At 37.0% G+C, this 15764-nt stretch overlaps 2 protein-coding genes across 3 annotated transcripts in view; one reads left to right on the top strand and one right to left on the bottom strand.

The window, feature by feature from the left end:
- Positions 1 to 1407, bottom strand: part of Lrrn3 (leucine rich repeat neuronal 3) — a 32622-nt gene extending 31215 nt beyond the window's left edge. Inside the window, exon 1 of the mRNA XM_048339778.1 lies at positions 656 to 1407. The gene's annotated coding sequence lies outside the window, so the exon portion shown is untranslated. The remainder of the gene's footprint in view (positions 1 to 655) is intronic.
- Positions 1 to 15764, top strand: part of Immp2l (inner mitochondrial membrane peptidase subunit 2) — an 859776-nt gene that overhangs the window by 439309 nt on the left and 404703 nt on the right. The window lies entirely within an intron of this gene.

Raw genomic sequence — 15764 nt, forward strand, 5'->3', positions numbered from 1 at the left:
GTTTGTGATATTCTCATTCTCCTACTCTGGTTAGTGGTTTTCGTCCTTGACAGACAACAGCATTTGTGGTAATCTCGGTCCATGGGGTGAAAAGGAACAAAAATGCCCCATTAGGCAGAATCGTTTCAAAATACAGAAAGATATGTGATCTGCTTTTCATTACAAATCATGTGAAGAAAAAGGGAACTCACCCTCTTTCTCCCAGCCCCCCCCCCCCTCCTTCCAGTTCTCTCTTCTTCCTGGGCTGATCTCCTCTCCTTCTGTCTCTCCCTCATTTGTTTTTCCCTTCCCTTCCCTCTTCTTCCCCATTGACCCCTTCCCTTCTCTCCCTCCTCTTCCCCCCACCCCACCCCAGCACTGCTTTTTTTCTCTCCCACTCACATCCTCTGATTGGCATTCAAGCTAGTAAAAAGCATGTTGGAGAATTCCACAAACACAGCTAGGCACACATAGAGCCTGGGGCGGCTGGGGAGGAGGGGGGAGGGTGGCGGGTGTTGCATGTGAAATTCTCCTCTTAAGTAAAATGTAAAGAAAAATGCTCTTAGAATTCAGACAAGGAGAAAACATCCAAGGAGAAATTAAGCATAAAACACACGAGCACACATAAAGCAAGCAAGAAGAGTGCTCTTAAATAGATATGTAGGTTTAAACTTACCTTGCAAAAGCAGTTTCAGTGCTGGACTACCTCCGAGGTCCCTGCGTGCTGAATTCCTCAGTCCCTCCGGCTGAGATAATCACATGGCTGTCTCCTTGCCTGGAAGTAAGTCGGTACGTGTGTGTGTGCGTGTGTGTAATAAAGTATACACAAATATGTACTGGAGATGTGTACACATGCACATTGCCTGATGTGTGGATTCTAAACCATTCAGGAAGCAGGAGGCTGCAGCAGGGTGCCTTCTTTCCCCCAGAACTCTCTCGGTCGGCAGGCTGAGACTCTCAATCCAGTGAAGAGAGGTAGTCCGAGCTGGCTTTCTTTCTCCTTGTTTCCATGGTGGTTAGTGGTGCATCGTTCACCAGATCAGTTGTCACACTGACATGGTGCTGCCTGCTCAGCGGTCATTAATAACTGAACACCCTCCACTCCCCAGAGAGGAGCCAATCGCTTCCGACTGCCAAGATGTAGCACACGCAGCTGCTCCAGTCTGGTTGGCTGAAGCAACCTGTCAGTTCTATGACACTGCTGTTCAGGGTACAAATAAATGAAACAAGCTCGCAGATTTTCCTAGGAATCGTTTTGTTTCTTTCTCTTTCTTTCTTTTATTTCCTTCAAGGGAATGTTGGAAATTGTTGACAAGTTTTCCCATTTGAGGGATATCGGTCATTGAGAGAAACTATTTTACTTTATTATTATTATTTTTTGCTCTGAAAATAGGCAGACTATACTATTAATAGGATTTTCCAAATCTTAAAAAACACCTGGTAGAGACTTATGCCTCAGACTCCCACTCTGTGAAGTTCAGCAGTGGCTGTGTGATATGAGCAGAGCAAGCCCCAAACTGTTTTATGTGGCATTCTCCGAAGTTCCTACTTCATTTACCACAGGAGAATTTCTGTCCAACAATGCTCTTTTCTCTTTGCCTCTCTCCCTCTCTCTCTCTCTCTCTCTCTCTCTCTCTCTCTCTCTCTCTCTCTCTCTCTCTCTCTCTCTCTAAAGCAATGAAACTTCTTATCTGGGCAGATCAGATTTTAATAAGGCACATATTTGCTTTGTAAAGTAATTACAGTAATTTTAAAAAATATGTATTGTCAATTATATTGACTCACTTCTCCTATGTGATACAATAAATATTACAGCCACATATTAATGAATATATTTAGTGTTGTCTGTGTGTGTGTGTGTGGCCATGTGTATGTGTATGTGCGTGTGGTTTTCAGCCTGTATGATTTACTTTGCGAATATTTCTACTACAATACTATTACATTCTTAAGAAATTATTTTGCCTTAATCTTAGGCCTATTGACTCTGAATGTATTTTTAAACAGGAAACTCTCGAGGCGTATTTACCAAAAACTGGAAAACGCAGAAATAATATAGTTGTGTGTATAGCTCAAAGAACATTTATGAAAAGATGAAAGTAGTTTTAAAATGCATATTTTACAACTTCATTAACATACTAGAGAAATGCTGTTGAGACGAATGGAATATGAAGTTTAATTTATTGAGGTCAAAACCAGGCTAGATATGTGAACCCAGCCCTAGTTTTGAAAGACTACCCTCTAGTGGAGTAAAAAGAAATGACATTTGTTAAAATGAAATAAAAAACTTCATTATCGAATAGTTTTTAAGGTATTTCTTGAAATAACATACACCAGTAGTTTAATTATAATCACGGTAGTTAAGAAATTTAAAAACACTACCTTTGTTCTAACCATCATTATTTTCTGTAAGTATTTTTATCAATTGTTTTCTTTGTAGTTCTCAGTAAAAAAAGCTACCAAATGTTTTATTAGTTCATGTGTATTTGTTTAGGTGGGCTTTAGTATATAGCTTAGATGGACCTCAAACTTTCTATCTCCCTGCCTCAGTCTGCTTAGCTCTGGAGTTACAGATAAGTTTCACTTATGTTTTTTAATGTTAAAAATTCATTTAAATATTTTAAATAAAGACAGGTTCTTGTTAACTTTATCTAAGCTGTCCATAGACTTGATTGTCTTGTGTCTACCTCCCAAGTAGCTCAGATTATATATGTGAACTACCATGCCTTGTTGTCACACTTTTATAAATACAATATCATAGAGCATTACAACGAGGTTTCAGTGTGGGAGAGGACAATAGGTGACATTTAATGAAAAGAATGAGGATTTGTTTCTTTGGCAGTTTTCAAACTGCTACAGAATGCTTTTAGTGGAATTAGTATCTTTTTTGAGTGCTCTCCCTTATCAGGGAAGTTGATCATCCATTAGAAATATGGAAGGCTTTACCAAGAGATGTGAAAGTTTTGTTTGTGTATAACATCTATAGTGATCTATAATCACCTCTACGATGAAATACCAAACCAAGTAAGAACCAGGAATCTTAGAACCATAATGTTGTAGAAGGTCAAGAGACTATGTTTAACACTTGTATAATACTTGTGTAAGTGTTATACACCGCTGTAACAAGACACCAAGCACACAACCCTCAGGCTTTTCAATATTTCTCCATCATGTCATCCTATAATCTAGGGAATAGTTGACAGATAGGTATTTACTTCTTTTTTTTTTTTTTTTTTTTTTTTTTTTTTTTTTGCCAGTCCTGGGCCTTGGACTCAGGGCCTGAGCACTGTCCCTGGCTTCTTTTTGCTCAAGGCTACCACTCTGCCACTTGAGCCACAGCGCCACTTCTGGCCATTTTCTATGAAGAATCGAGCCCAGGGCTTCATGTGTAGGAGGCAAGCACTCTTGCCACCAGGCCATATTTCCAGCCCTGTATTTTACTTCTTCTGTTTTCTTTCCTCTATTTTTCATCATGCCTCCTTTCCTTTCTTCTGGTTTTACTTTATTTTCTCATTTCTTTATTTAGAGTCTGCTAAAACTATAAGAAAGTACATATTGCAAATCTGCTGTATTTCACAGGTGTGCATATTAAGTAATATTGCAAGTGAATGTGGCATTTGCAAATGAGTGTTTACTCTTAATGAACAAGTATTGAAATGATTTTAAAACTAGTGAACATATATTGAATTATTTAAAACATATGTGAAACTGTACAAGAAATGTATCCAGTGCCTAATGTATGAAACTGTAACCTTTCTGTACATCAGTTTGATAATAAAAATTTGAAAAAATAAATAAATAAAAATAAATGTAAAATAAAAAAATAAAACATATGTGAATGATGAACCTTTAAATTATATTGGAAGTGTTCTCTTTCTCATATCAAAAGTGAGAGAATACAGCGATAAACTGATTTCATTGAAGTGATTGACTTATGGCTTTCCTCATGGGCTTTATTTACTGAGTGCTTTTGTTAGAGAAGTAGTATAGGCAATGGGTAGATTGAAGGTCTTGGGGACTGATTGACTGAATGAAGGAATCCTTAACATGCCACTTTCTAGCTCTGTGAACCTGAGCAGTATGTTAAGTATTATCAAAGTATTGTCTGTGGGTCTTAGCTTAAGTCTCATCTTGGCATATCATTTTCCTCATAGGACTATTAATGAGGATTAAAGTGATTACTATATAAGAGTGTAGAAAATACATAAAATGCAGGAAGACTGACTTATTATTCAATACCATTTGTTTGGCAATATTTTCACTGTCATCAGAATTGACTGCTCTTCCTCTTAATTCTTCTCTACTGCCACTATCATTTTTTTCCAGCTTCCCCTTTGCAATGTCCTTTTTTTGGCCAGTCCTGGGGCTTGGACTCAGGGCCTGAGTGCTGTCCCTGGCTTCTTTTTGCTCAAGGCTAGCACTCTGCCACTTGAGCCACAGCGCCCCTTCTGGCCATTTTCTGTATATGTGGTGCTGGGGAATCGAACCCAGGGCCTCATGTATATGAGGCAGGCACTCTTGCCACTAGGCCATACCCCCAGCCCATGCAATGTCCTTTTTGTCATGTGCATGTATGTATGTGTTTGTGTGTCTGTGAGCCAACAGTCTTTGACTCATATATTTTTATTCTTTGTGTGTATGTTTGTCAACTGTTCTTGACTCATATGGTTTTTATCTTTGTGTACATGTCTGTGCACGCACGCACATGTGCACATGTTAGCATCAAGGATTGAACTGAGGGCATTGTGTTCTTGCTTGGCCTTCTTGCTCACAGGAGGCACTCTACCATTACCACTTGGACCATGCTTAACTGTTGATGGAGTCTTATGGACTCTCCTTCCTGGGTTCACTTTGAACGCTTCTGGTTTTAGCCTTCTCAGTAGATAGTATTACAGGTGTGTGTCACTACACCCAGCTATGTTACATGTTCTTAAATAAGGTGTTCTAGTTCAACTACAGTTATCTTCTCTAGAGTCATAGTTATACTGTGTTTCTCCCCTCCCCCCATTCTGATGGTCACTTTTCTGGTCTTAGAATTATCTCTAAAATATTACCTCTTTCCCCTTTTAGCTTGTAAAATTCTCCCAGAAGGAGTATATTTCTTATTATGCTATTAACCACTAAAATGAATAAACACAGAGAAAGCATTTATTGAACACTAACATCTGTCAGTTTGTGGTGAAAGTTATTTAATCTCCAAAACATCTTTACTAATGATGAACATGTTTATATATTTCATCTCCATTAGACAATGTAAAAACCTTTCTTGAAAAAGTTAGTTTATTTGACTACTTTCCCAAATCTATGAAATAATGGAGCTAAAATTTGAACTCACTTCTGCTTACAGAACCAAGGATTTTTCCATTGCACAAGGCACTCAATATTCATTTGTAAAATAAATGAATGCTTGATTGATAGCTGTGCCAACCAATTCAATGTAGTCAGCAACCAGGGATGCTAAAAATAAAATACAATTTTTTTAAAAGAATGAATTTTATATGCTAGACAGTGGATGCTTTTATATAGTTATGGTTGTTCAGTGTTGATGACAGAATTTTTATTGCTGTCACGAATTGAAGAATAGAACTTAGAAGAAATGTAGTGCCTGGTGAGAAACATGAGTTGATAGGCTCAGAATGCTATGTCTATGAATGGAACACTGATCATGAGGGGCTGACAATGTGCTAGGAAAGTCTTCAGTGGCATTGTCTTTTATAGTCCAATTGTAGTAACAGATTAGCCCTCAATTAGGTTAGAAACTTGGCTTGATGTAAAAAAAAAAAAAAAAGAAGTTGGTTGTCAGAATATTGAAACAGATCAAATCATATCACAGTTCTCATTTTCATTTCCAATGGAGATTTTGTAAGGAGAATTGGAGGAAATATATAAAGTCTTAAAAAACAACAACAACAAAAAACAACAACCATGGGGGGGTGGGAGCTGGGAATGTGGCTTAATGGTAGAGTGCTTGCCTAGCATGCATGAAGCCCTGGGTTCCATTCCTTAGCACCACATAAACAAGAAAAAAAGAAAGCTGGAAGTGGTGCTGTGGCTCAAGTGGAAGAGTGATAGCCTTGAGCAATGAGGCCAGGGACAGTGCTCAGGCCCTGAGTCGAAGCCTTGGGACAGGCCAAAAGAAAAAAAAAAAACAAAAAACACCAAAAAACAAAACAAAACCTATGGGGGCTATTCTTTTAATGAAGGAAAATATTTCATTTGAAAACGAAGTAATTTCACCATTAAAGAAAAATTGCAACCAAAAATAAGATGTTAGAATCCTGGGGGATGGATCTTCCTTTCTCTGTCTCTGAGATTCCTGTCCTTTATCTCTTAAGTACCAATAGTTTATCATCTTGTCTTATCTCTGAGCCTGTCTTAGTTGTTTTCCTTTAGAAGACTATTTTTCTAACTACATTTGGAAACAACAACAAAAGAGATACTGTTAAGATCACCCTGATAGGCAAGACAGAATATGTGTTATTTTCTATGTGTGTGGTATCATCTAGATTGGTAAAAATACATAAATTTTTAACATATTGCAAGTAGCTATGCACAGTGTCATATACTTGTAGTTGTAGCTTTTGGGATGCTGAGGTAAGAAGGTCATCGAGTCTAGTAGTTTAGGCTTTTCTGGGCAGTACTGTTAGACACTGTGTCTTAAAAGAGAAAACTAAAGGGACAGACAGTAGGTAGACAGATAAATAACAAGACCGACTGGCATGTAATTTGTAAGTTTTACTCTGTAAATAAATGTTAAACTCTAACTATGACAGTAGTGAGCTAAGTTTTTTCTTTTTCTTTTAGCTTCTCAAACATTTTAAAGTCATTGCATATTGGTTTAGTAATCAGAAGTAGCTACTATTTTTAAATAATGTATGAATTCTTCCATAGTAACCTTTAAGTTTTGTAATTAGAGATGTCTTGCTTGGGCAAGACATAGTCTTAATAGAATTAAGTTATGTACACACTTAATGATTAAAATAGAAATAACAACAAAATTGACAATCATGGGCAATGTTTTGAGTACTCATTTTGTACAAAGTAGTGTGTTCGAATTTTTCATGAATTCTGCCATTCAGTTCTCCCTTTCGCTGAGGGAAATATCCTTATTAGCAGATCAGAAAGCTGAAAATTTGGCTAAGTGTGCTAAAAAGTCACATAGCTGCTTATGGGTATATTCTGTAAACAAACAAACACTGGTGTGGTGTTAAGGTTGCCTCTCATCTCCCGGATGGCACTATGAGATGCCCTACTCATCGCAGTCGCTTCCTCCTCACTCCCGGTACATCACTCCCACAATGAATCCCAGTTCCTCATTTCCTCTACTCAGCTTGCATTTCATACATACGTGTTTATGTCTTCTGTGAGCATACTACAACTACAAATCTGTGAAAAAAATCATATCCATTAAGACGCTCCCCAACTGAGTATTTTTTCATTTTGTTGCACATTTAATTTACTTTTCATTATAGTGTTTATCTTGCATCATCGTGTATTTCAAGTTAGATAGTAAGCAAATTGAGAGCAGAGTGTATTTCAAGTTATATAAGTGAATTGAGAGCCCAAACTATGTCCTACTGTGCTTGTATTTTCAACAGTACACTTTCTATATTAAAAGGTTATTGAGTGAGTACAGGATTATACATTTTGTATGTTTATTTATTCTAATATCATTTACTTAAAAGAACGTGTAAATTGGGCTGGGAATGTGGTTGAGCAGTAGAGTGCTTGCCTAGCATTCATGAAGCCCTGAGTGTGATTCCTCAGCACCACATAAACAGAAAAAGCCGGAAGTAATGCTGTGGTTCAAGTGTTAGAGTGGTAGCCTTGAGCAAAAGGAATCTAGGGGCAGTGCTCAAGTCCTAAGTTCAAACCCGACTGACACACAAAAAATGTGTAAATCATGTGAGTCCCTCCAACAGGATGGATTTTGTCAGATCAGTGACTTGAGTTGAATGTGAGGTTATTCATTTCAGAGCTCTCTATTATGGGAGAATTGGATGCATCTCTTGATCTGCCTGTGTTCTTTGCTGATGATTTCATCTTTTTCCTCTTCTTTCATTATTACTTACTGAATGCAGTTGAATTCAAGTAACTACTAAGATTCATTGTAACTTCTCAGCAAAAGTAAATTCCAAGAACCAATGTGGCATGTGAGTTCATATTAATTCTTGGGAAAAAATTAAGAACCCAGAGGGTCTATGTGAACCCTTTTCTTGTGGTTTAATATTCTTTTCCAAGATTTGTTGGTGTTTTTTGCTTTGATATGTGTTCTTTTATAGATGTTGGTAAATGAAAATTATTAGTAAGAGACAAAACCAGTGATTTTGAGAGAGAAAGAAAACTTTTTTCTTAGGAAAATACTTAGCCATCAGGTTGTATTGAACCTTTTAGAGGTTAAAGGATCATTTGAATTTCATGAATATTTTATGTCATCTTTACTTGACTTCTACTAGATGGGAGAACAAAGGTGATTGTTATCATTCTCATCCGATTCTCTTTCTTTATTGATGGACAGTATAGGAAGCCCAGAGCTACAATTCTTTGCTTAATGTTTTACGAATCATTCATATAGTTTTTTTTTTTTCCTTTTGGTGTTGTCAAGGTGTTTCAATAATGAATATCATTTACTTATTCATTTACAAATGAATTTTAGTTTTTGTATATGAAAGCATGCATCTTCTGTTTCTCTGGGCCTAACTTGTGTCAATTGACATGATTTTTTTCAGGTCCTTCCTTCCTTCCCTTTTTTCTTTTTTTGGCAGGTGATGCAATATCATTTTCTATTAGATGAGCACAGTTCTATTCTGTATATATCCCACATTTTCTTGATCCATTTGTCCACTGAGGGGCATCTAGGTCAGTCCATACCTTGCTATTGTAAATAGTGCTTTAGTGAACATGACTGTGCTTTACTGTAATCTTTTGGATAAATGCCCCAGAGTGGAATTGCTGGATCATTGCATCGTTCTATGTTTGGTTTTCTGAGGAACCTCCATACCACTTTCCAGAGTAGTTGAACATGTTTACATTTTCACCAACAGTGGACTAGATTTCCTTTTTAGCACTCTAGGGTGGTTTCCAAGCATACAACAATGTGTTAACTGAAACATGGTAGATTTGGGGGAGAACTCAAATAGTGTAATTCCTTTGAAAGGCCAACTTACAGTTCAACAGAATAAATAGTAGGAAACCAATACTCAAAAAGAGGTGTAGGATCAAAGGGAAGTGTAGACAAATGAAGAAAGGAAGGAGAATACAGCCATAAAATTCAACTCATGTTCTAAAAAAAATTAAGAAAATTTAGGGAAAGAGCAGGGTTGGGATGGAGAGAATGATTAATGGGGTGACATTGATCAACATGCATTATATTTATAAACTGTGTTAATGAATGGTAACTCCTTTGTACAACTTCTGGTAGATAATAAAAATATTATTTAAAACGTTAGTCCATTAAGTCCTAGCACTAAGCCAGAATAATAATAAAAGCAACAACAACAATAAATTGATAATGATGAAATAATAAAAATGAAAGACAGGAAGGAAGGAAGGGTGGGATGGAGGGAGGGAGGGAGAGAGAGAAAGAGGGAGAAAGAAAGGAAGCAAGCAAGGAATCCATTCATTACAACTAGTAAGGCGGGCTGAATAGGTGAGAGTATTTTATCTTCTACTTACATTGACACCATGGGAAATTGTATAGCTATAAATTATAATCTACAACTCATGGGGGGGGACAGGGAAAGGGGGGAAGGCAGAGGCAGAGGGAAAAATGAGGAAGGAGCTAAGAAGTTGGATAAGAAATGTACTCACTTCCTTACATATGAAACTGTAACTAACCCCTCTGTACTTCACTTTGCCAATAAAGAAAAAAAGAACACATAAAAATTACACTGAGTTGAATAACAAAAATATATATAATCTTTGCCTCCATTTTACAAGCCTATGGTATTCTACTACAACTATGGGAATCCCACCAGTACTTTTCACATTTCCTTTCATGCATTTGTAAGCAGATATGCTATCTTTTTAACCCTTTCCCAAATACATCCTTGCATTTCCTTCCTTAACTGAAATCTAGTTTTCTTTCAGGACTTGAGAGTTTTTGTCAGTCATTCTTCCTGTGGCCACTCAGTCTCTCTTCATAGGGCTGAGTGAGTTGTATGTATGCTCATGCACATGTGCATTATGTTCTTGCATTTCCTCTGGCTTGCCAGTACCAATTACAATCCATTAATTATTTTACTTTTCCAATGGCACACATAAATTTTTATTCTCCCCACTTGCTACTATATACTTACCTCTTGCTAGATTCAAGACATGATGTCTCTTGAACAGTATATTTTTATCTAAACTATGGCTAAAATATTGAGAGATTTCAAACTCTTAAGACTAGCTACCCATTACTATATCTCCTTTTGTGTAAACTAACTTCCTCTTTCACCTAAGAGTCTATTCCCAGGGACATCCTATTGGTCATCTTCGTAATTGAATTCTTCTACTTCAGAAGTCTTGAGCTTGATTCTGCCTTGACCATCATACCTTTGGCTAATTTAGAACTCTGTTCCTGATATATCTGCTATTGTGTGTCTGTTTGCCTCTACTAATGCCTGGAGCTCTTGCTTAGCTTTTCGGCTCATAGCCAACTCATCCACTTGAGCCAAGCCTCTAGTCCAGAAATGTTGGTGGTAACTTTGAAGAGGGAGTCTCATGATTTGGCTGCCCAGTCTGGCTTCAAACTGTGGTCCAGAGATCTCATCTTCCTGAGTAGTTAAGATTATAGGCCTGAGGCAGCCACTGATTACCAATAGTTGCCCAGTATTCTCTTTTTGTTTTGTTTACACTTATATAAAGGTGTTTTAGTTTTCTTTCTCAATTTATGTACAAAATGCATCTTAGTCACCTCTTCCATTCTCTTTTCCCCTCCCCAGCCCTCATCTAATCCCACCCCTACCAATCTTCTCTAGTTTCTTAGTTCAGTCCTCATATATATACATTGAGTATTATGACTGTATTCATTCCATCATCTTTTGTTTCAGTCATCACTTAGAATATTTTAAGGAAATTTTTATTGATTTAAGCTTTATTGGATTTAGGCTTGTAGATATGAACTCTTTTTTCATTTCACAATTTGTTTCCCTGTTATCTTACCTTCATGAAAACTCATTATTCACTCATTTGTAGTCTTATAAAATGAGTCTGTTTTCATTGCCCATCTGTATATTCTTCTATTCTTCTCTTTCTTCTGTCACATCCACCAATCTGTTTTTGTATGCTCAGGAATTTGTTCCCACTAATCTTATCCGAGCTCTTTCCTGCAGTTCATACAGTTCCACAAACCCCACACTTGCTAAATTTTACTCCTACTAAAATGATAACAATACTGTTTTAAATCCTTAATGTTATTCTTTTTTCTATCTCTATTCTCCTAAGATATTTCTTCAAAAGAGTTTGTCAACATTTACCAAAAACATACCATTACTTTCTACTTACTTTTTGGAGGTGGGTCAGGGCAATTGTAGATACATTTGTTTCAGAATCTGGGTTTTACTTTTCAAAAATTTTTTTATCTTTAAGTAGTTGTACAAAAGAGGCTCCACTTAATAAAGCTGTTTAGGAATACAATGCATCTTAATCAGTGTCACCCCCTTCAACACTCTAACCCCCTTTAACCTAGCCCTTCCCTTTTTCTTAATTTTGTGGTATATAAATGAATTCTTGACCTCACCTCCCCCCTTCATTTGTGTACTCCTGTCCTGTTGGCCCCACCCTATCCCTTGCATGTACTCATTTTCTGGTGCTGATTTTTGGGGCTTTGACCTGGTTTTTCTAAAAAAATTATATTACTTGAGCTTTCCCTAGAGTCTACTATACTTTATTTAATTCATTTGTAACTACTTGAATACCACCCAATGTGTTTAATCCTAGATTTATAGGGCAATTCTAGCTACCACAAATAAGGGAAGCCATGCAATCTTTGTACGTACTTAAGTTCCTTTTTTCCTTTGCTCATTGCTGGTACTCTACACTTGTGCTATGCCTTTGCAGAGTTTTGGCTGCCTAATTTGCAATAGAGTCCCTGGGAACATTTTTCCTGAGATAGTTTTGAATCTCACTTCTCAGGTCTCAGCTAGCTGAGTAGCAAGGATTATGGGCATGAGCCACCAGCACTCAATTTAAATGATTATTTTTGTGGTGTGCCAGTCCTGGGGCTTGAACTCAGTGCTTGGTCACTGTCCTTGAGCTTGTGTGCTCAAGGCTAGCACCCTATCACTTTAGGCACAGCTCCACTTCTGACTTTTTTGCAACTAATTTGAGTATGTCGGACTTTCTTGCCCATCTGTTTTCAAATTCTGGTCTTCAGATCTTAGCCTCCTGAGTAGACAGGATTTCAGGCAAAAGCCACTGGCACAGCTTAAATTATTTTATCGAAATCATAAATCAATACTTGCTACCTTGGTTCTGCGTTGGGAATCTCCTCAACACATCCCAATTTGGTTCTTGCTTACCAAAGTTGTGTAGTCATTCTCCTATTTGCCCACACATGCTATGTGCTATTACCATGGGCTCCAATGCCTTTCAGGTATTAGTTCTAGATTATTCTTTTGCTTGCTATTTTTAATATGCTCTCTTAGATACTATGATCTCTTGCATTTATATTCCTTTTGAAAATTTTAATTAGCATATATAAATTACAGAAAGGAAGAGGGATCATAGTGACATTTCCATAAAATGCATTTCATATATTTTGACCATATTCATTCCCTTCAATGATTCTTTTATCTCTCCTAAACCCATTTGTATTTTCTGATATCTAATTGTTTCCCCTATATTTTTTTTTCATGTCCCAATTTCCCCCAAGATTCCACATTTGAAAAAAAAATGATACTTTTCTTTGTGGAAATGGATTATTTCACTTAACATGAGAGTTCCAGTTTTATCAGTTTTACTGTAAAACATAACTTCATTCTTGTTTGTTGTTGAATAAAACTTCATTGTGGATATGTACTACATTTTCTTTATCCATTCATCCATGATGTGTACCTAACCTGATTCGTGAGAATGGTAAAGCAACAAACATAGTAGTCAGGTATCTCTAGTGTAAGCTGACTTCAGTTCGTTAGGGGGATATACCCAGGAGTGCTCTACCAGGAACATAGAGTAGTTCTATTTTTAGTTTTTTAAGGAATCTTCGTACTGATTTCAATATTAGCTGGAATAATATACATCTTTACCAATGGTACAGAAGGGTCCCATTCCCCAAGCCCTATTTCCTTCCTGGCTGTGTTTGTTTCCTTGTGATTGCCATTCTGACTGGGGATGAGATAGAATCTTAGTGTAGCTTTGATTTACATTTCTTTCATGGCTTGAAGATATTGAATGTATATATTGGCTATTCAATTTAATTGGTAGTTTGGATTATGTGTTCATTTGGTGTTTACTTTTGGAGGTGTTTTTTTTCTGGGGTTTTTTTTTTTTTTGGTCAGTCATAGGGTCACTGGGATTGAACTCAGTGCCTGGGCTCTGTCCCTGAGCTCTTCTGCTCAAGGCTAGTGTTTGACCTCTTTGAGCTACAGCACCACTTCAGGTTTTCTGGTAGTTAATTGGAGATAAGATTTTCCTCACAGGTTTTCCTGCCTGTGCTACTTCTGAACTATGATCCTCAGATTTCAGCCTCCTGAGTAGCTAGGATTACAGGCGTGAGCCATCAGTGCCTGTCTGGTGGCTTTATGTTTTTCTCTTTCTGGTGTGTGAGTGTGTGTGTGTGTGTGTGTGTGTGTGTGTGTACCAGTATGGTGACTTGAACTCAGGGCCTGGGCTCTGTCTGGCATTCTACCAGTTAAAACACTATTCCACTTAAGGTTTTGTGGTGTTTAATAGGGGATGCCAGTCTCATAGAGTTTCTCAGTTTCTTTGTTTGGGGCTATCACTCTATTACTTGAGCAATACCTCCATTTCTGGCTTTTCGCGGGTTAATTAGAGACAAAAGTCTCTTGTATTTGTCTGCCAATGCTTGCTACAAACCTTAATCCTCACGATGCAACCTCCTTAGCTAGAATTATAGGAGTGAGATATCCCCACTTCACTGATAGTTTTAGTTCTTTAAATGCTCTGAATGTTATTCCTTTGTCAGATGAATAATTTTAAAATATTTTCTCTGATTGTTCTAATTTTCATACCTACATCATTTTTCCTGCAAATATAATTCTTCCCTTACCTCTCTTAAAAACAGCTCTTCTTGCCTGGCCTCTAGGCACCTTGTGCTCTACGACTCCAAATCTTTCTAAGCCCTTTAAACTAGCTTTTCTTCCTTTCTTTTCTTTTCCTATTTTAATACTATCACCTAGTTACCTAGAGATATCCAGCATAGCTGATGCTCCTTCTGTCTCACACTCTTGTGTTTATTCAGTTAGTGAATCTTGCTAATTTTACTTCCAGATTTTCTTGACTCATGTTCTTCATCTGGTAGACCTCCATCATCTCCTACCGTAATTGTCACAATTGCTCTTGACTTCCCAGCTTCCAGTCACATTCTCCCTAATTCACCTCCTCCAACTCACACTCAGGCACACCTCTGACTGGGACAAGACTCTTTCCAATTGTTGACTCAATCTTGGATGCAGTTATTTATTTATTTTTTCTTTGGGGAAATAACATTAGAGACTGAGTCCCGTGCTTTGCCTTCTATGGCCATAACAGAATAGTTGATCTGAATATCTTATTGAATAAATGGATGAATGTATTTTAAGTAGAGATTTGATGGAGAATAAAGTAGTGTTGCAGTGCATTTAAGCATAGCATCATTAAATCTTTAAGTCCTTAATTGTGACATGCAGATTAGCATAAATGAGAGCAAGGTTAGGCTTTGATACTTATTTGAGATAATTAGCTACAATCCGTAGCCAACTGGATCAGAGATATCTTTTCTTGATTGCATAGAGAGCTGAGAAGACATCCATTGCAATTTATGAAGAAAAAAAGGAAAAAGCTGTTAATTAATAAGGATAGGGATGCATATTCTCTGGTAGCATATTTAGTTATTTTCTTCTTTTTTGCTTTACTTGTTATTTCTGTTGGTTAGGGAAATACAAATGATTTTCCTTGAGCTATCTGTAAAACATAATGGAATAGGTCATAATTTAAATAAATATTGGAATGTAAATATGAAAACTGTGTATGCCAAAATAATAAAAAAAATCTAAAATAATAATAACTAGTATTTGTTGATAGGCAACCAGTGTCTGATGTTTGGTAAACACTGCATATATTCAGCTTAATTCCTACAATGCTCCCATAGAATAGTCAAGTGAAGTTAATTAACATAGGGCCTGCTGTACAAGTCAAACAGTCTTGGAACTGTATTTCCTCTTTCCAAGTGTCACTCGAAGTCCTTATTCTTCTCTCCTTGCATATTCTGTAACACAACTTCTGCGTGCTATGCTTGCTTATTTGGAATCAGGATAATACAGCAGGTTTATGGTAAAATAGTTATTTAATTTGGCTATACCCTGCTTTTCCAGATCCAAAGTATTTGTTTATATTCATATTTTCCTAATTGAATAATTGGTATGTTATGAAGATATCTAGAAACTATTATCTCAAAAAGCAAGCATTATTTTTTATTTACTTTTGGGGAGACAGTACTGAGGTTGGAACTCAGGGTTTTGCACTTGTTAAGTGGGCACTCTTTCATATGAGCCACACCTCCAGTCCTTTTTCCTTCGTTATTTTTTAATGGAGTCTCACATTTATGCCTGGGCAGACCTGGAGCATAATCCTCCTGTTTAACC

The sequence above is a fragment of the Perognathus longimembris genome, chromosome 2, assembly GCF_023159225.1.
Source record: "Perognathus longimembris pacificus isolate PPM17 chromosome 2, ASM2315922v1, whole genome shotgun sequence".
Classification (NCBI taxonomy): domain Eukaryota; kingdom Metazoa; phylum Chordata; class Mammalia; order Rodentia; family Heteromyidae; genus Perognathus; species Perognathus longimembris.